Source organism: Ovis aries, chromosome Y (genome assembly GCF_016772045.2).
Source record: "Ovis aries strain OAR_USU_Benz2616 breed Rambouillet chromosome Y, ARS-UI_Ramb_v3.0, whole genome shotgun sequence".
NCBI classification, from domain to species: domain Eukaryota; kingdom Metazoa; phylum Chordata; class Mammalia; order Artiodactyla; family Bovidae; genus Ovis; species Ovis aries.
In genome coordinates, this window is record NC_082741.1 from 9,889,607 (window position 1) to 9,911,944 (window position 22,338).

Genomic DNA, 22,338 nt, shown 5'->3' on the forward strand with positions numbered 1-22,338 from the left:
GGACACAGCTGAGCAACTGAACTGAACTGAGAGGCAATGGCATCCCAGTCCAGTACTCTTGTCTGGCAAGCCCCATGGACGGAGGAGCCTGGTAGGCTGCAGTCCATGGGGTTGCTATGAGTCGGACACGACTGAGCTACTTCACTTTCACTTTTCACTTTCATGCATTGGAGGAAGGAAATGGCAACCCACTCCAGTGTTCTTGCCTGGAGAATCCCAGGGATGGTGGAGCCTGGTGGGCTGCCGTCTGTGGGGTTGCACAGAGTTGGACACGACTGAAGTGACTTAGGAGCAGCAGCAGCAGAGGCAGCAGCAGAGGATGTGCAGAAGAAATTCAAGAAATGCATGCTCATGGATCCTTGGGATTCTAGGCCAGCTTGGTCAAACAAGGATCCACAGCAGACATGCGGGGGTTGGGGGTGGTGGTAGGGGCAGGCAGGGCTTTTGGACCTGAGTCATTAAATAGAGGCCTTTGCCCATGGCCGGTTTGAGGAGGAGTTGACATCTTTCCTGAGCAGGAAGACACAGTTTTCTGTCCAAGACTAATCAGTCCCTATTCCTCAGATAGATACCAGGAGCCAAAGGGAGGTACAGCATACCAGCTGGAGTGTGTGCCTGTCTTCTATTTACCCGTTCTTTGAATATTTATTTGGTTAGGCAGGGTCTTATTTGTGAGATGCGGGATGTTTGACCATCAATGGTGGCATGCGAACTCTTAGCCACGGCCTATGGAATCTAGTTCCCTGACTAGAGATCATACCAGGGTCCCCTGCTTTTGGAGTATGGAGTCTTAACGTCTGTACCACCAGGGAAATTCCTATTTTCCCTTTCTTTCTATACTGAGCTTCAGACCAGGTTGACGAAGAACAAAGTCTCTGGGTAAATGAGCAGAGGCCCATCTTTTATCAGAATATTCTCTGCGTGGCTCAGCACTGCTCTAGGTTACAGACCCATGCTGATCTGGGCCTGAAATTCAAAGCAAAGTGGCCCGACTCAGTATCACTTTTTTAGCTGTTGTTGAGGTTGAAAATAGTGTAATCTCTGACTTTGGAGGATCCACAATGTTGCTGAGCTTCATGGAAACCATCTGACTGGAGTAGTGCATTTTCCATATTGAACCCAGGCTATAGTTCAGTAGAAACCTGCTAAATGTTCTCTCAGGCTCTTATGTCCAAGTCAGCCCAGGCGGTCAAGTAGATAATATTGTTGGGATAAACAATAGAGGTATTTAAAGTGTTTTCCTCGTGAACGCAAGAATGTGTTTTCTAGAAGAAGCCAAGTGATGAGTGTTATTCGCTATTTCCCTCCAGTGCCTGATCTCACAGGAGTGTGGTGGTGTCTTCAAGATCAAAGCAAGACTGAGATGGACCTGATGGAGGTGAGTGAGTCTGCTCCTTTTTCTTTTCCTCTCTCCCAAGGGGCAGATTCACAGCAGATTCCAGCCAAATCTTGACAAGATATAGAGAGTTGCAAAGCACAGTGAGGTGTGTGTCTTGGGTCCTAGCAGGCAGCTGGTCTAGGTCCTCGTTTTGTCATTGTTATTAAGGATTTACAGAGGACTTCCTATGCCCCTTGAACTGTGTGTAGATTGTCCTGGAAGGTTGATACTATTATCAAACCCATTATCCAGGGCAGAGGCTCAGACAGCTAGTTTACTCATTCAGGGTCACACAACTAGTAGAAGCAGAGGAGCAGGATCTGAATTCACCTACTTTGGGATCCAGTATCCAAGCGTGTGTGGCCATGCTTGTCATTCTGTTGGCCAACTTTTAGTTACTAATTGCACCAGCCCTGAGATCCAGAAATTAAACCCAATTTGGTTTTTAGATTCTTTCCATTTGAATCCTGGAGGAGGTGGATATCGTTCACTCCTGATCCTGCTGGGCTGTTTGTGGTTCTTACCCTTTTATGGTTTTCTCTTCCATGATCCCACTCAGGGTAACCATTGTTCTAGAATGAAGACAATACAGAGTTGATGGGGATTTCCTCTTTTCAAACTTGTAGGGTATCGGATTATTTACCTACAGATGGATGAGACTCACTTCCAGGAGCAGAAAACACAAATGTGTTAAATGAAATTCTTGTTAGAAAAGAGATTTTCCCATTTTTGCTTGTATATGTAGGAAACTCCTGCTGTTTTATTGTTTTCCTTTTGCTTGAGTCATGGAAATGGGTGACTTTCTTCTGGACTCAATTATAAATAGAAAAACAGTTGGATATGCTGCAGTTCACTGGAGCCCAAGGAGTCGGACACTACTGAGCAACTGAACTGAACTGAACTGAAAATGTACAGTTAAATGTTAAATGAGTTTTAACAACTCCTGTGTAGCCTTTGCTTCCATGCCTCCCATTCTCTGTGTCTCGGTGTGTTATATATGCGGGCAAGATTGAGCTCTGGATAAATCAGAAATTCATGTAGTCTGGTTCCATGTCATCTTTGACTGTCAGTAAATGATGCTCTCCTGGCAAGTTCAATTTGTTCCCTGTAGTCAGCTGCAATTTAAGTCTACTGCTAACCCCTCCAGGCCAGTGTGATGCCATGTATATTCCTTTTTATTCCATCAGTGAGCATGGAAAATATTTGTGGAGTTTTAGTCCTGCTCTTTATTCTATGACTACACCACATGCTGGGGTTTTTTTGTTTGTTTGTTTGTTTCAGGTTTATCTGTTCGTTTGCTTAGGCATACATGAAATCTCAGCAGATGTTTATATGCCTGTGGAACATAGCAATTCAAGGGATTCTGAGAAGTCAGATAGTAGTTGAAATGACTCTATGAGTGATGAGGAGCAGAGGTCCAAGAAAGAGCCAGAAGATGCTGAAGAAAAGAGGGGGCTCAGATGTACAAAAATCCATGTGCTGTCAAGAAAAAAGGCCAAATTGCTGAACCCAGTGGAGCCAAATTGCTGAACCCAGTGGAGATGGAAGAGGAGCTGAAAGCATGTCACCAGCCAGTGAGAAAGTGGACCCAAGAGCAGTCTAGGAGAAGATGAGCCCCCAGCTTGAGAAGGACTTTTCAGACAAAGCAAAACCCTTGCCTCATCCCACAAAGGATATGCTGAAGGGAAAAGGTGAAGTGGAATCCCGAACAGTGCTTTTGGGCCTGGACTCCGATTCAAAGAGTGGACTTGACATAGATTTAGGAAACCACCATTCTGCACAGGAGGGTCAAAAATCTAGGAAGGAAGCCAGAGAACCATCTCCCAAGGAGGAGGGTGAGTGACTGTACCAGTTTCTGGTTTCTTGATTTGGTCTGAGGATGTCACCTTGCCATTTGTAGTGTTGCATGTCGTGTCACCCTCTGACATCAGAAAGTGTGGCACAACAAAGCTTGGATTAGCTCCTGGTCACCTAGCTAGTTACTGAGCAGGACAAGGACTTAAGCTGGGTCTGCTCACCTTTTACCTTTTTGATATCCAATGTGGTTGACCTTGAGCACCGGAAAAGAAATCTGTTAGAAAGGAACAGTTGCTTCTAGCAGTCAAGTCATTTTGAACCTAAGCAGTTTCTTTTTCCAGTATGTTCACAAATATACCTAAAATGTTTGTCAGTGTTAAGACACTGGACAAGACTGACACTGATGAAAGTGTTCAGGTCAAAGACCTTGATGAATTTATTCTACCATACCTCCCCTTACGCTGCCCAAGCATCTCAAAATACATTTTCTTGCTAGACTATAAGACCTCTTGGGTCGGTGGGACCAGACTGCTGAGTTCTTTAGGCCTCTAGAAATCCAAGGGGCATTGTATGATATGCACCTGTGCCTGTGGTCTGCCATATTTGCATGTAACTGACATGGGCCTGATGTTTCACAACCTTGGCGCTATTGACTTTTTATTCTAGATAATTCTTTGTCCTGAGTATTGAAGGATGTTTAGCGGTATCTCTGGCCTTTACCAACTGGATATCAGTAGCATCTATCCAGTGGTGTCCTGCAAAAGTGTCTTGACAAAGCGAAATCTCCCCTAGTTGTGAACTGCTGCCTGAGTGTTAGCAGGTCTTAACAGCTGCGGCTGTTAGGGACTGAACCAGCAGTGGCTGCTCTCAAACCTACCACACCCCAGGCATCCAGGCAGACCCCCTATAGAACATAGGAATATTTGAAGGATATGTGTCCCATTGGCAAAGCAGTCAGAGAATTTCTCAGCTGGCTTGGCAAGTGGGAGATGGTATGCCCGAGAAAGAGAAGAATTAATTAAGGACCCAAAGGGACATGGCTTAAGGACAAATTTGAGATGATAGCCATAAAACCTCTTGTACTTTGTGAGTTACATACAGGGGTCAGTTCAGTCACTCAGTCGTGTCTGACTTTTTGCGACCCAATGAACTGCAGCATGCAAGACCTCCCTGTCCATCACCCACTCCCGGAGTTCACTCAGACTCACATACAGGTTTCATTATGTGGCTCAGTGGTAAAGACTCCATCTGCCAATGCAGGAGACATGAATTTGATCCTTGGATCAGCAAGATCTCCTGGAGGAGGAAATGGTAACCTACTCTAGTGGTGTTGCTTGGAGAATTCCATGGACAGAGGAGTCTGGTGGGCTTTATAGTCCCTGGGGTCACCAAAGGGTTGGATATGACTTAGTGACTAAACACACAACACACAGCTTTTGACAGGAGCTATCGTCTGTTTTGTGTTCTCAGTTAGGTTTTCCTAGTCTGGCTGCTTAAAGCAGGAAGGGGGATGGGTTTTGAGCATTTTTTTTCCTGTGTTTGCATCATTGTGAACTGTTCTGGAACCTCAGTTCGGCAGTTCATTGAAAGAGGATGGAATATATCTCAATGACACATGGCAGCAAGAGAGAGAGGCAGTTGAGTCAGTCAGGAAGGACGGATCACCACCCCATCCCTTAAAATTATGAATAGCATCTGAAACATCCAACTCTGTGTGGATTGGGGCTTGAGGGACCACATCTGATGTTGTAGAAAGTAACAGGGGTGGCATTTATTCCATGAAGTTTGTGGAATTGTGTCCCAAAGGCAATGGCGACCCACTCCAGTACTCTTGCCTAGAAAATCCCATGGACAGAGGAGCCTGGTAGGCTGCAGTCCTGGGGCCACTGGGAGTCGGACACGACTGAGTGACTTCACTTTCACTTTCATGCATGGAGAAGGAAACGGCTACCCACTCCAGGAGTCTTGCCTGGAGAATCCTAGAGACGGAGTAGCCTGGTGGGCTGCTGTCTATGGGGTCGCACAGAGTCAGACACGAATGATACAACTTAGCAGCAGCAGCAGCCCCTGACAGTGTTCCTATGAATGATACATTTATGCTATTCCTCTCTTTCTGAAATAGATATTTTGTTTGGTGGTTGTTTTCACCCCTTCCAGAAAGGATTTGTGATATACTGATAGAATGGAAATCAAGACAGTGAGAAAGATGAAAATAGAATAGTGAGAGATGTTTTTTAGTATGTGCTTAGAGAAAATGTAAAAGTTCACAGACTCTCTCCTCTGGAAACTAACTTGAAAGATTAAAGCTGTCTTTAATGTTTTCAGAAAGGGTAGGTTTACATATCTGTGTCTGTCTCTGTTTGGAAAGAAACCCCCTTACCCTTGATTTTGAGAAACTTATGATGCAGTGTCCTCAACCCTAACCCTTGATTTTGAGAAACTTATGATGCAGTGTCCTCCTTCCCTAAAATAGTAAACCAAAGAAGCTGCTTAATGTGAAGATCAGTGGCCAGCATAGGAAGGGAAAGTAATGAAGAGTGTTCTGGTGGTGAAATGGATCAACAGGGAGACACAAACTGGAAATAATTTCAAAACTAAATAAAAAGCATCTAGCATGTGTCTGCATATTTTTGGGCAGCTCCTCAGAACAAACACTTCAGCTGCACGTAGGATTCTCAGTTTACCGTTTGGGAATTACCAGTCCATGGAGATTTGTAGAGGGGGTTAAGTCATATGCTGGGGTTGTGTCAGGGGATGAAGTTTTTCCTGTGGGGTGGGAGTTGGGGAGGATGGAGAAAGAAGATGAGGGGCTCATCAACTGTGTTTCTGGCAGTTTTATAAGGGAAATGTGATTGTTCATGGAAAGGGTCTGGTGAACAATGGCCAGAGATTGAAAGAGTGGAATGCCATTTTGTTGGAAGGTGGTGCCCCAGGTATCTTCTCTGTTGCATATCGTCAGACTTAAAGAGTACATAACAAGGAGAAAGCCTTAACATTCAACTCAGTATGAACCTAGAAGGCCATATGTATAAGAGTGTGTATAGGAGTACATGGTCAGCTTTGCTGAGATCCACTTTCTAGAGCTAGATTTCCCAGTAACATTTTAGGGAATGGGGGAATAAGGTATATGGAAGAGGGCTGTGGCCTAGGGAGAAAGTGAGGGGTGGGAAGGCCGTAAGAATATTAGTTTCTGACAAAAATGACCAGGGAAAAGATAAATTGTCAGGGAACAGATAAACGAAGGAAAACACATCCCATCATAGATGTTTGAGCTCATGTGAACTTTGTTACTTTTTTCCAGGAACTCAGTTTAAGTACAAAGTGTGCAGGGGCAGAATTGAGGGGAATGAGGATGTTACGGCCCACCTATCCAGCCATGTGCCCTGTGTCCCATGCTGCTGCTGTTGCTGCTGCTATGGCACAGTGGTTAATAACTCTTCTTCCAGGAAGGCTTAACTACTTTGCCCAAAGCCTTCTATCTGGCCAAGGTGTAGAAATAACATTTTTCTCACGAACCCTCTAGTGACAGTGTCTCTTCCTTGCTGAATGGCTCAGCAAAGAATGTTTTCAGCCACAACGGGCCTGTCCTTTATCTAGGGCTATATCACTACTTTGTTCAAGGGCCAGTGGGAACACCTGGAGCATATGGAGCTCACTGAAGGACTGCTCAGCACTTAGGGTGGTCCTTCTGAAGTAGATGACTGCTTTCCAGTATTGCATGCACCTCTGGATTGGGCAAAGGACAGACTGGTACAAATAGGGTAGGGAAAGTTCAACATCTGTCCCTCCAGTGTTGGCTTCTCATCCCAGATACCATGGTTCCAACGTGGATATGCCTGTGATGTCCCACATGAAGTTCTGTCCCGCTTGAAGTTCTCACTCTACAACTTTTCTCCTTGAAGCAGCATCTCTTTTGAGGGCAAAGGGTAAATTTTGAACGTGAAAGTTCATGGATTTTGAGTTCTCCTGCTCAGGGCCAGGTTTTCATTTGAATATCTACACCCCAGTTTGCCTCTTCTACAGAGAAGCATCTACAGCTCTAGAAGGCAAGGCTTGGCCTTCTCTGGGTGATTTCTGAACAACCAGCCCAGGAGACACTGGAAACATGTTTTCTTACTTTTTTAATCTATAAACTTCAAAGAACCCTCGAGGCCCTGTCAGGCTGGTACCTGTCCTTCTCAGCGCTAGTTCAAAATAAAACAAAGCTGAAAGTATGGTGGAATAACTCTGCAGTGGGTGTGAGATTGCATATTGGGGCATGGCTTTCAGGACTGGGCTTATTCTAGGGACTGTACGACAATTATCCACACTCAGAGTTTTAGCAAGGCATTGCAAAGAAGTTAAAGAAAAAACAGTTTAGGACAGTGTCCCTGAATGCCTAATATTTCCTAACAGCGCTTCAGGACCAGGAGTGGTGGCTTTAGCTCTAACCCGTCCTTGAGTGAAGAGTGCAGAGATAGTCATGAATCAGTTAGTAAACTGAACTGTGGATGGTTGACTGAATGGTCATTATCTGGAAACTCGCCATGAATTGTATCCCAGTCTCTTGAGGGCTTTCACTTGGGCCCTAAAGTCTAGGTGCTTTTAGATTTGAGTGCACAATTGACTGTGTTGTGTAAGGTATTTTTCCACTGAATATCAATACGTGTGAAACATTTGCAGATTAGTGATGAATTCATGAGTATTCTGGCTCAATCACCCAAAGCTGCATTTGCTTCCTCTTCCCTGAATGAGTTCATGTTTTCTCTGTATAGAATGAAGACTGGATGTCTCCATTGTGTTTGCCCATAAATGCGAGTTGATGTTTCTTCCTTTGGATCTGTGTATACCTCCTGTCTTCTTTAATGATGCACACATGCTTTCCATTATGCACAGCTCTGCTGCCACAGCTGTCTGAGTTCTTGCAAGTCCCTATTCAACATACATGCATTGTGTTGCTCATATTCACTCATTTTTTAAAAAGTTTGTTGATCTTTTTTAGATTGCATGTGAATTCCTGGATCAACTGCTTCCAACATCTTGAATTGGACTTTTTAAAAGAGTTCCATGATATTTGTACACAGCAAGGAATGTTTACAGCAGGAATAGGTAACAGTGATCCACATGTGGAAACAAGAATACCCATCAGTTCAGTTCAGTTCAGTTCAGTCGCTCAGTCGTATCCGACTCTTTGTGACCACATGAATCACAGCACACCAGGCCTCCCTGTCCATCACCATCTCCCGGAGTTCACTCAGACTCATGTCCATCGAGTCCGTGATACCATCCAGCCATCTCAGGATTGCCCAATGGGCAAGAATGTCACTTGCTGAAGTGAGAATATTGATTAGTATCACAGAGGGCAGAGATGTTGCAGGAATGCATCTGTCAGGAAATTTTTTATCTATCAGGAAAGATTTGGGGTTGACTGGTTAAGTGTTCTATAAACACTGCTTCAGGATTGAAATACACTGACTTTTACCCCTACAAATATATTCTTGCATTAACCATTAAACTGATATTACCCATGCAGAATATTTTCATGATTGTCAGTAAATTATCACCCAGGTGAGAGGAATTGGGGCTTGCCTTTCTGTAAAGAGAAAGTTGTTAAGGAATTCTTGTCCCAGGGAAAAGGGGTGCATGAGCAATTTCAAGTTCAAAGCCCCTTTCTATTTCTGTGTCGTTTCTGGGAGGAAAGCACAGGGAATGGAATCACACCAATCTTATTGGCACTGTGAACCAGTCCAAGGCGACAGAAATAGAGAACACAGGCACAGGTCACTCAGCTGTCCACAGTGAGTACTTTGAATCCTGCTAACCTCTTTGCATGTCAATCACCCTTATGAGCAAATCCCATTCACCTTCCAGGATATATCATAGAAGTAGAAGAGGGCACTGACTTGGTCAGGTAGCGAGTGAAAAAAATTAACTGGGACAAAAAACAGGGGTGCTTCCAAAATCCATAATACTGGACAAGTAAACCAACGTTTTCCCATTTTTGCAAGTTTCATTTCAGAATTGTGTGTGTGTGTGTGTGTGCGCGCACGCACGCGTGCGTGCATGCACACATGTGCACTGGAAAAAAATGCGCATGTGAGCTCTCTGAACTGGCCTGGCTGGGAGATGGAAGAATGGACACTGAACACATGAAAGAGCTTGTGTAAGATACAATGACCTTGGGGCAGCTGAAGCACTGACATCCTGGCGCACTGACATCCTGGCAAATGGCCCAGGGATCTCACCAATGGAGCAAGCTGTACGTGTTAACAGGCATGTAAGTGTAAACATGGATCCCTAAGCAGAAAGGTGAGGCAGGCAAAAAGGCACCTGGGGGAAGTTCAGGAGGATGCCAAGAATCAGAGAAACAGAGTGGGCCAGATTCCCAGGCACAGAAGAGAGGTTATGCACAGCCCCTAACACACCTGGCTTTTGTTTTGAATGCAGTTATCCATATTTCATCTTTAATGCAGAGCACAAAATATTATCTATTGTCTGGTGGGTCAGCTGCTATAGAATCTGTCTGCAATGCGGGAGACCTGGATTTGATCCCAGGGCTCAGAAAATCCCCTGGAGAAGGGAAAGTCCATCCCCTCAAAAGTCCACCCCCGCCAGTATTCTGACCTGGCGAATTCCACGGATTGTATAGTCTGTGGGGTTACAAAGAGTTGGACATGACTGAGTGACTCCACCTCACTTAAGTTTTTTTTTTAAATATTTGAAATGTATTTTTAATATTAAGACAACAGAGAATTATTAAACATTTTCTTCAACATCCGCTAGATCATGAAAAAAGCAAGAGAATTCCAGAAAAACCTCTATTTCTGCTTTATTGACTATGCTGAAGCCTCTGACTGTGTGGATTACAATAAACTGTGGAAAATTCTTCAAGAGATGGGAATACCAGACCACCTGAACTGCCTCTTGAGAAATCTGTATGCAGGTCAGAAGCAACAGTTAGAACTGGATATAGAACAACAGACTGGTTCCAAATAGGAAAAGGAGTACATCAAAGCTGCATATTGTCACCCTGCTTATTTAACTCATATGCAGAGAACATTATGAGAAATACTGGAATGGAAGAAACACAAGCTGGAATCAAGATTGCCGGGAGAAATATCAATAACCTCAGATATGCAGACGACACCACCCTTATGGCAGAAAGTGAAGAGGAACTAAAAAGCCTCTTGATGAAAGTGAAAGAGGAGAATGAAAGCATTGGCTTAAAGCTCAACATTCAGAAAACGAAGATCATGGCATCCGGTCCCATCACTTCATGGGAAATAGATGAGGAAACAGTGGAAACAGTGTCAGACTTTCTATTTTTGGGCTCCAAAATCACTGCAGATGGTGATTGCAGCCATGAAATTAAAAGATGCTTACTCCTTGGAAGAAAGGTTATGAGCAACCTAGATAGTATATTCAAAAGCAGAGACATTGCTTTGACAACTAAGGTCCATCAAGTCAAGGCTATGGTTTTTCCAGTAGTCATGTATGGATGTGAGAATTGGACTGTGAAGAAGGCTGAGCACTGAAGAATTGATGCTTTTGAACTTTGGTGTTGGAGTTGAGAGTCTCTTGGACTGCAAGGAGATCCAATCAGTCCATTCTGATCAACCCTGGGATTCCTTTGGAAGTAATGATGCTAAAGCTGAACCTCCAGTACTTTGGCCACCTAAGGGAAAGAGTTGACTCATTGGAAAAGACCCTGATGCTGAGAGGGATTGAGGGCAGGAGGAGAAGGGGGTGACAGAGGATGAGATGGCTGGATGGCATCACGGACTCGATGGACGCGAATCTGAGTGAACTCCGGGAGTTGGTGGTGGTCAGGGAAGCCTGCCGTGCTGTGATTCATGTGGTCGCAAAGAGTCAGACACGACTGAGCGACTGAACTGAACTGAACTGAACTGAACTGAAGCATCCAAAAAAGGCAATGCCAAAGAATGCTCAAACTACTGCACAATTTCACTCACTCATATGCTACCAAAGTAATGCTCAAAATTCTCCAAGCCAGGCTTCAGCAATACATGAATCGTGAACTTTCTGATGTTCCAGCTGGTTTTAGAAAAGGCAGAGGAACCAGAGATCAAATTGCCAATATTCGCTGGATTATTGAAAAAGAAAGAGAGTTGCAGAAAAACATCTATTTCTGCTTTATTGACTATGCCAAAGCCTTTGACTATGTGGATCACAATAAAGTGTGGAAAATTCTTCAAGAGATGGAAATATCAGACCACCTGACCTGCCTCTTGAGAAATCTGTATGCAGGTCAGGAAGCAACAGGTAGAACTGGACGAAGAACAACAGATTGGTTCCAAATAGGAAAAGGAGTACATCAAAGCTGCATATTGTCACCCTGCTTATTTAACTTCTATGCAGAGTACATGATGAGAAACACTGGACTGGAAGAAGCACAAGCTGGAATCAAGATTGCTGGGAGAAATATCAATAACCTCAGATATGCAGATGACACAACCCATAAGGCAGAAAGTGAAGAGGAACTAAAAAGCCTCTTGATGAAAGTGAAAGCGAAGAGTGAAAATGTTGGCTTAAATCTCAACATTCAGAAAACGAAGATCATGGCATCCAGTCCCATCACTTCATGGGAAATAGATGGGGAAACAGTAGAAACAGTGTCAGACTTTATTTTGGGAGGCTCCAAAATCACTGCAGATGGTGACTGTAGCGATGAAATTTAAAGACGCTTGCTCCTTGGAAGAAAAGTTATGACCAACCTAGATAGCATATTCAAAAGTAGAGACATTACTTTGCCAACTAAGGTCCATCTAGTCAAGGCTATGGTTTTTCCAGTAGTCATGTATGGATGTGAGAGTCGGACTGTGAAGAAGGCTGAGCACCGAAGAATTGATGCTTTTGAACTGTGGTGCTGGAGAAGACACTTGAGAGTCCCTTGGACTGCAAGGAGATCCAACCAGTCCATTCTGAAGGAGATCAGCCATGGGATTCCTTTGGAAGTAATGATGCTAAAGCTGAAACTCCAGTTCTTTGACCACCTCATGTGAAGAGTTGACTGATTGGAAAAGACCCTGTTGCTGGGAGGGACTGGGGGCAGGAGGAGAAGGGTACAACAGAGGATGAGATGGCTGGATGGCATCACTGACTCGATGAACGTGAATCTGAGTGAACTCGGGGGTTGGTGATGGACAGGGAGGCCTGGCATGCTGCGATTCATGGGGTTGCAAAGAGTCAGACACGACTGAGCGACTGCACTGAACTGAACTAAAACTAAACTGAACAGTTATATGCACTCTAAATAACATGTTCATGGTATTCCAGTCCCTTAGTGCTTACAAGTCTTAGATTTAGGATCAGAAAGCTTATCAAGTTATTTTATATATATTTCTTATCCCATTTTTCAGCTTTTCTTGGAAGTTTGAAATGGTGTTTCTTTGCAGCCCAAGTTTATCTCTTTACATATCAATGGTGGAGTTTTGAAACTGTTTTTGAATCTCAGAATAATTTCAAATATTTCCATTTTTATGTTAAAATCTACTTAGATTTCTCTCTCTCTTTTTACTTTATTTTACTTTACAATACTGTATTGGTTTTGCCTTACATCAACATGAATCCACCACCGGTGTACATGAGTTCCCAATCCTGAACCCCCCTCCCACCTCCATCCCCACACCATCACTCTTTCCCTCCCTGTACTAGCCCCAAGCATCCTATATCCTGCATCAAACCTGGACAAGTGATTCATTTCTTACATGATATACGTTTCAATGCCTTTCTCCCAAATCATCCCACCCTCTCCCTCTCCCACAGAGTCCAAAAGTCTGTTCTATACATCTGTGTCTCTTTTGCTGTCTCGCATATAGGGCTGTTGTTACCATCTTTCTAAATTCCATATATATGTGTTAGTATTGTAAGGCCGGACCCTGGGGGCCAGATGGGCCACTCCTCCACTCCCTCCCACTGGCAGGGGAAGTCCCTAATGGAAGGAGCCTCCCAGATCCCGGGGACCAATGACTTCACCAGCTAAAGCTGCAACACCCCAGCCACTTAGAAGGATCTATCAGCCCGACCTATCTGGTGACCTATCTGAGCCCCCATCCATTAACCTGACCATCCCTCGCAATGAATGTATATAAGCCACCTCCAACATGGTCTGGGCAGACTTCCTCAACCTGCCCCGTTCTGGTCCAGGAACCCCTCCCAGGAGCGCTCCACCATTACAAAGCCTGTTTACACTCTTTTCAGTGTCCTGGTCATCTTTACCTAACATTTGGTGCCCAATGTGGAGCCTGAGACAAGGGGCCATCCTGCGACAAGTGGGATTTGCGGCCTCCTCAGGTCTGAACCGCGCCGGACCAGGTCACCCCATCACCCCTCTGGGACCATTCAACCATCTGGCAGGATATGGGGTAAGTTCTATTGGTCAGGTTCTGGGTGTTGTTGCTCCCATGGTGATTATACCTTGGGTTTCTCAGTACTTTTAAATTGTGGACGTATCCGTACTCCTCCTCCACAGGCCAGGCCTGCTATTCCTTGGCTCCAGTCATCTCGGAGATGTCCGTCTTGGCTGAGTGGCCTTCTCCTCACTGAGTTGGTGGCCTGTTCAGGGACGCCTGACCAGACCACTCCCAGCCCTGCTAACGATTGGTCTAGGACCTTCATTTCATATTCGCCATGGGGACGGATGCCTCCAGGGCTGACCAACCCTGATCTACACCGCTAAAATGTTTACTCACCAACCTCAGAACTCTATATATCTCTGGAAAAATTCGCTCCAAATGCTTAACATTCCTTTGTTCTGAGGCATGGCCCCAACATTCTTTAGATAATGGCTCACAATGGCCGCCAATCAGAACTTTTGATTTTAACGTCCTCCGTGACTTAGGTAATTACTGCCAGAGGACGGGAAAATGGTCTGAGGTACCCTGTGTACAGGCTTTCTGGCTGTTGAGCTCCCGTCCCACCCTATATAACCACTGTTCCCCTTCTGAAATTCTCCTAACCATGGCCATTCCTAGCCCTACACCAACTCCCCCTCTATCGCCCTCAGCAACTTCCTCCATATCCACTCCTCCCCCATCATCCTCACAGCCCAGCCCTCCTGTGACTATGCCTCCCGCTGCTCCCTTGGCTCTGCCTCTATATCCACCACTTCCTCCATGCCCACCCCTTTCTGACTCACCGATCAGCTCACACACAAGTTCCCAGACCGCTCCCAATCTACTGCCAGCTCCCCTGCTTCCTCTCCACCAGGCGGCTGGCCTGAAGGGTCTCGCCCATGTCCATGTGCCTTTTTCACTCCAATATCTCGCCCATATTTAACAACGTCTAGGCTCCTATTTGGCCAACTCCTCTAACCACATCAAAAACTTCACCAGCTGCCTCAGTATTATGCCCTTATCTGGCAGGAGGTATTTGCCATTCTGAGGTCCACCACTGCCCTAGAGGAGAGAAAGCCCATATGGGCTGCGATAAAAGTGGTGGCTGACCAAAATTATCTAGCTAACCCAGCAGACCCAGCCTAGCCACCTGGAGTGGCTGCTATTCCAGACATAGACCCAGACTGGGACTATCAGGAGGGACAAAGAGGAAGAGCCAACATTCAATACATGGCAAAATGCCTATTGGAGGGAATGGAGACCACCTCCCTCAAAGCAATAAACCTACTTGAACTAGATGAAATAACCCAGGGCCCTGATGAGAACCCAGCAGCCTTTCTTAACAGGCTGACAGAGGCTCTCACCACCTATACCTGGATTGCCCCAGATTCTCTGGAGGGGGTTACTACCCTAGCCAACCATTTTATATTCCAGTCAGCTTCAGACATCAGAAGAAATTCTCCAAGGTTGAGGATGGGCCTCAGACCCCCCTCCAAGACCTGGTAAAATGGCCTTTAAGGTTTATAACACCTGAGTGGAAGTCACAGAAGCCAACCCCAAGGTAAAGCTTAAACAAAAAGCTGAACTACAGGCTAACCTCCAGGCTAACCTCCTTGGGAGACACACCCAGGCACTAGTAGCAGCCCTGTGGCTGGCTACAGGACACAAGCTGGCTCCTCAGAAGCGACCACCAGGAGCCTGCTTCAAATGCAGTCATGAGGGCCACTGGGCCTGCCAATGCCCAAACCCCCAGCTCCCGACAAATCCATGCCCTCATTGCAAACAACCGGGACATTGGGCGAGTGATTGTCACCAGGCGACTGAGGCCCCAGCCTTACTGGGCTGAGTTCTGGGCTCCCAAAAGGACATTTCCTCCCTGCACCCCACCTTGGAACTTCTCTCCTTGATGAAGATTGATGGTGCCCAGACTCTGGGACCCCCATAACCCAAGCCGAGCCCAGGATAATGCTTCAAGTGGTGGGTAAGTCTATCAATTTCTTGATAGATACAGGGGCTACTTACTCGATCCTTCCCTCCTTCAGGGGCACCTTGCATCCTTCACAGGTCTCAGTGGTGGGTATAGATGGTACGTCTTCAAGACCCTTGCAGACTGGGCCACAGCCTTGTCAGCTTGACCACGTCTTGTTCACACACTCTTTTCTGATAATCCCTTCATGCCCCACTCCCCTGCTGGGGCAGGACATTTTAGCTAAGCTTAGGGCCACCATTCACCTACCTCTCTCATTTTCCCAATCTCTCACCTTGCCCCTACTCCTCCTCTGCTCCCCTGAGGCTCCCGTTGTTGATCCTAACATCTAGGACACTGAAATCCCTCTGGTAACAACCCATCACACCCCCATCCTGATTAAACTACGTGATCCTTCCCACTTACCCTCAGTTCCCCATCTCTCAGACTCACCTATGTGGTCTTAAACCAATCATAGCCCATCTCTTAGGCCAGGGCCTCCTAGCCCCCACGCCCTCGCTCTACAATACCCCCATTCTCCCGTACGGAAAGATGCCAGCAGCTACCAAGTGGTCCAGGACCTTTGACTGATGAACGAGGCCATGATCCCTGCCCATCTGATTGTCCCCAATCCCTATACCTTACTTTGTGACATCCCTAGCAGTACAACTCATTTTACTGTCACAGAACTCAAAGATGCCTTTTTCACTATTCCCTTACACCCAGACTGCCAATTCCTCTTTGCTTTCACATGGACCGACCCAGAAACCTGACAGTCCTCCCAGCTAACATGGACAGTCCTCCCCCAAGGGGGTAGAGACAGCCCCCATATATTTTGCCAGGCTCTGGCCCAGGATCGCGCTACATGCCCTTTGGCCCCGAGTGTCCTCTTACAGTATGTGGATGACCTTCTGCTCTGCAGCCCCTCACAAGCTCTCTCTCAGACACGTACCACTATTCTTAACTTCCTGAGCTCTAAAGGATACCGAGCATCTCAACAAAAGGCCCAACTCACCCAGACCTCTGTAACTTACCTAGGTCTAAAGATTATCCCAACAACTAAAGCTCTGACTACTGACAGACTCAGCCTTCTCTGAGACCTCTGCCCCCCTTCCACTGGGGAACAAATCTTATCCTTTTTGGTGTTAACAGGATTCTTCCAGCACTGGGTCCCCAACTATGCTTCGCTGGCTAAACCCCTCTACACAGCCGCAAAAGACACCCCTACTAGACCACTCTCTCCAAAAACAGAGGTCAAAAAGGCATTCTACAACCTCCACTCAGCTTTGTTGTCATCTTCCCCACTGTTCCTGCCCAATCCCAACCTCCCCTATCACCTATACACTGTTGAAAAAGGGAGCATAATTTTTAGAGCCCTCATATAGCCTGCAGGCCCTGAAATGCTGCCAATGATGTTTGTCTCCAAACAGTTAGACCCCACCACTCAGAGATGGTTCCCCTGCCTATGTGCCCTGGCAGCAGCAGCTTCTCTCTATGCAAATGCAAAAAAGAGAGAGGAAATTCCTCACCACCAAGGGATCACCCATCTCTAAGGCCCCCTTAATAGCCACCTCCTGGAGGCCATCTCACAGCCCACTCAGGTAGCCATCCTGCACTACAAATGACATAAGATGACTCATGACATGGTTTCCCTAGACAACAATGAGGCTGACCAGATGGCCAGACAGATAGCCTTACAACAGGGGCCTCTGCCTATACTATTTCTTAAGACCTCCCTTACACCTAACTACTCAAAGGCCAAAATAGAGGCCCTCTTCTCACAGGAGGGCACTTCCAAACACCCCTCAGGATGGATCACGCTCCATGACAAACTAGTCTGTCCTGAAAGACAGACAATGTCCATTATCACCCTGATCCACGACTTTACACATTGGGCCCCACACACTTTTGACCTTCCTTAGCCCTTTCTTTCCCCCATTACACCTCCGACCTACCATTCAGGCAGTCCATCATCGCTGCCTAATCTGTGCCGAGACCTCTCCTCAAGGAGGACTCAGACCGCCACAAGAAACTCACCAGCTGAGGGGACACCTGCAGGGACAGGATTGGCAGATAGACTTTACTCACATGCCTAGACATCAGACCTTCTGGTATATGCTGGCATCAGTCATCAGGCAAGGTAAAATGAGCTAACAGCATCCTGAAGGCTCATCTGACCAGGTTAATGGCAGAACTTCGTCTCTCCTGGGTTGATCTCCTTCCAGCAGCCCTGACCTACATACGGACAACTCCTCATGTCAAGACTGGTTTGATACCATTTGAACTGCCGTACGGTAGGCCATATCTGCTGACTAAACTTCTGGATTCCCCAACTCCCTTCTAGATACTTACTTGTCCTATTTCACTCTCCTGAGGTCCCTGCTTAGAAAACACACTGACCATGTCCTCTCTCAACCTGTCAGAGACCATGCCCAGGCAATCCCATCCCCTGCTTTGGCACCAGGAGATCAGGTTCTCCTAAAAATGCTGATGCCTCAAACACTTCAACCCTGCTGGACTGGGACTTTCACGACGGTCCTCACCACCCCTACAGCAGCCAAACTGTGGGGACATGAGCCATGGTATCACATTACATGGCTCAAGTGGGCTCTACTACACAGCTACCTTCTCCCAAACCCCTGGAGACTTACACACCTCTAAAATCTTGGGACCTACCAAGGTCACCATTACTAAGACATCCTTGCCTCCCACCAGTGACTGACATGCCCCATCCAATGCTTGTCTGGTCTCATCTGCTGTGGCTATTGCCAATCGCAACTCTGGCTATACTCTTTGCCATTAGACTGGCTGTCACAGACCCCCAGGATTGGCCGCTCATACTTTGACTTTTACTAGCCCTTGCTTATCTTACTATCTATTCACTATTCCTGGGATGCTACTCCATTGGGACAGCCTGACCTGGCCATATGTCTCTCATCCTGGCCTGCCTTGAAGACTTTATCTTGGCCCTACTAACAGGACCTTTGGCTGGCTACCCCAATCACCGACTGTGACTCTTTCTTTCAGGCAATTTCTGATCTACACTTGCAGGGGACCTTCCTCCTTTTATAGAATCTCAAATTGACTTCTTCACTTTTATCACTCTCCTTCTAATATTATAGCTTAAAATGCTCTTGCCACTATTTCTCCTGGCCATGATAATATGGGCGGGGCAACCTATGCCCTGCCCCCGGGGCTACCTATGCCCTGGCCCCGGGGCGGCACCAAACAAGACCGCTGGGGCACTGGCTTCACAGCCTACACTTATGTCCACCGAGACTGTCGTGTCTTACCCGCCCAGCCATGCTCCCAAGGGGGTAAATGATATTGGGCAGCCAAGAGCCTTGAAACAGCCAAATCAAGCTCAGCCTCTAACTGCTATAAAGCTAGGGACAAAAATCTGTGGTTTACCATGCAAACTCACTAAGGAATGACAGAGATGAGAACAAATCCAAAATAAGGTTCAAGAGGACCTCATAAAGTTGGCAACTGAAGCCTCTGAACCACACCATGATCCCAACAAACTCCTAGACCAGGTTCATCAGGCACTCAAACCCCTAGATTTTTCACCCCAAATTTTCACCAGCCTCAATGACACCTATCAGACCCTGACTGAAACCTCACCAAACCTCTCATGATGGCTCTATCTTCCCTTGAGACCCCAACCATTCCTTGCTCAACCAATCCCCAGCAAATGGATAGAGGCCCAAAATCTCACTCGAAATGTCACTGAAGTAACCATGCCAATGGGGCCCTTGACCACTGAGATATTGTACCTTCCAGCCAATGTCTCTTGTATCCTGGCCAAGGACACCTCATTAACCACAGTGGCCTGTGACGGCTCAAGACGAGACCCTCTATCTCCAAACCCTCCGATATGTGGAAAACCTGGGATATTCTTTCTCTGTAATCAAACCTCCTTATTACAATCTTTCCTGCGCAACTGGATTCAGCCTTACACCCCAGTCTTCCTTACTCCCTACCTGACCATTCTGACACTGCAGGCAATGGAAGACCAGATCCAGCCAAACCCACGACCACCGGAGGACATTGGCTGCAACTCCCCTGCTCCTCAGGGGAGGTCTATTCACAGCTTTATGACTGGGAGCAGGAGGATTGGGATCAGCCACACACTCCTACTAGAAGCTGTCCGCAGACCTCAATCGAGACCTGGACAAGGTGGCAAATTCCCTAGTGGCATTATAGACCCAGATAACCTCTCTGGCAGCAGTGGCTCTCCAAAAATCGAAGGGCCCTAGACCTGCTAACAGCTGAAAAAGGGGAACGTGTCAGTTCCTAAGGGCAGACTCTTGTTTTTTTGTTAATGTCTCAGGGATAGTTCAGAACAAGGTCCGAGAGCTGATAGAGAACATCAGACTTAGACAGGCCGGGTCAGGTGGTTTCAGTTTCTTGGGATGGTGGAAGTGGTCTTGGGCAAAATGACTTCTCCCACTTCTTGGACCCCTCACAGCCTTGTTCTCATCCTGTCAACAGGACCTTGTGCCTTTCAGATCATCCTCTGGAGAGTCAGGGAGATGACCAGATGGCTACTGGACAGATGTTGATGGTGGCCACATACTCCAAACTCCCATCCAGAGACCCTAAGGCCCCCTAACGGTCACCAGGACCAGGCCATGACCCTCAGCCCCAGCGGCACCCCAGTTCAGCAGGAAGTAGCCAGAAGCAATAATGGCACCCCTTATCCTATCAAAAGGGTCAAAATGTAAGGCCGGACACTGGGAGCCATTATGGGCCGCCCCTCCTCTCCCTCCTGCCGACGGGGGAAGTCACTAATGGAAGGAGCCTCCTGGATCCTGGGGACCAACTTCAGCACACTTCACCAGCTAAAGCCGCCCCACCCCTGCCACGTAGAAGGACCTATCAGCCTGAGACGCCTCGGCCTGGAGACCTATCTGAACCCCCATCCATTAACCTGACCATCCCTCGCAATGAATGTATATAAGCCGCCTCCAACACGGTCCGGGCACAGACTTCCTCAACCTGCCTCGTTCAGGTCTGGGAACCCTTCCTGGGAGCGCTTCACCATCAAAAAGCCTGTAAGACACTCTTTTCAGTGTCCTGGTCATCTTACGTAACAAGTATATTGTATTGGTGTTTTTCTTTCTGGCTTACTTCACTCTGTATAATCGGCTCCAGTTTCTTCCACCTCATTAGAACTGATTCAAATGTATTCTTTTCAATGGCTGAGTAATACTCCATTGTGCATATGTACCACAGCTTTCTTATCCATTCCTCTGCTGATGGACATCTAGGTTGTTTGCATGTCCTGGCTATTATAAACAATGCTGAAGTGAATACTGGGGTACACATGTCCCTTTCAATTCTGGTTTCCTCAGTGTGTATGCCCAGAAGTGGGATTTCTGGGTCATAAGGCAGTTCTATTCCCAGTTTTTAAAGGAATCTCCACACTGTTCTCCACAGTGGCTGTACTAGTTTGCATTCCCATCAACAGTGTAAGAGGGGTCTTTTTTCTCCACACCCTCTCCAGCATTTATTTGTTTGTAGACTTTTGGATCACAGCCATTCTGACTGGTGTGAATGGCACAAAGACAGAAATATAGATCAATGGAACAAAATAGAAAGCCCAGAGATAAATCCACACACCTATGGACAACTTATCTTCACTTTAGTTTATAAAGAGGCATCTCTGTCAGCTCTACCTCCTCCTGGCTCACTAAGGGAGGATGACCCTAGACTAGGCGACTCTAGTCCTTGAAGAAGAACGATGACTGAAAAATTACAGGGGTGTGATTTTTGACTGTTGTCATGATATGGAGGTCACTACAGATGGGGGAGAAGGCAATGGCATCCCACTCCAGTGCTCTTGCCTGGAAAACCCCATGGACAGAGGAGACTGGTAGCCCGCAGTCCATGGCATCACTAAGAGTCAGATATGACTGAGAAATTTCATTTTCACTTTTCACTTTTATGCATTGCAGAAAAAATGGCAACCCACTCCAGTGTTCTTGCCTGGAGAATCCCAGGGATGGGGGAGCCTGCCTTCCACACTCATAGCCCAGTTCCTTCAGGTAGATACATTCTGAAAGGCAGTGTTATTCAAACTCTAGTCACTCATATTCATTTTTTTTCTCATTCCCAACCTGCTGATACAATTACTTCCCTAATATATGTTTTATCTAGAGCAGCAGCTCTTTAAAGAAAAATTGATTTCAATTATGCAATTAAACTTGACTATAAGACTTTAGGTAAAACTGTATTTTGTGCTCTGCATAAAAGATGCACGATAGATAACTGCAGTCAAAACAAAAGCAATGCTTCTAAATTCTCCATAAATACCATTGTGCTGGGGATGGTTCTATCCTTGGCGTGGAGTTCCCTTGAGTGTTATGTGTCAAGGTGCCAGGCCGTGCTGAGACTATTCTGGAAGGAATTAGAAGAGATGAAACACAATACCCTTCATTCTAGGTGATTCATTGTTATTCGGTGCTTTGGCCATTGGGAGGCTGTCTGATTCCTGTAGGTTTCCTGGCCAAAGAAAGTGTTCCTGTTAATGTCCAGATGGACTTTGGCTTTCTCAAATTGCTTAGTGAACTCTAACTTTGTAAAACAAGGTACTTGCAAGATTCTGTTCATCCACTGGTTCATCGACTAGCAGGTGGGAAACTCCAGGCCAGGGATTGGGTCATGTTGGCCTCAGTCACCCAGAGGCCTTGTGAAGTATCTCAAATGTGAGGAAGCATGTAACCCAAGGAGGCTGATGTTTTAAGCTAGAACATGCTGCAGATTGGCCTACACGTATAAAGTGAGAATGTGCTAATTATCAGGGAGGTCCTTGGCATGGTATCCTGGGATGGTGACCTAGAACTCACTGGCCTGGAGAC

The 22,338-nt window shown here is 46.4% G+C and overlaps 1 pseudogene; it reads left to right on the forward strand.

Annotated features, from left to right (window-relative positions):
• The window catches only part of LOC132658891 (MYND-type zinc finger-containing chromatin reader ZMYND8-like), a 71,312-nt pseudogene that overhangs the window by 16,114 nt on the left and 32,860 nt on the right, over positions 1-22,338 (forward strand).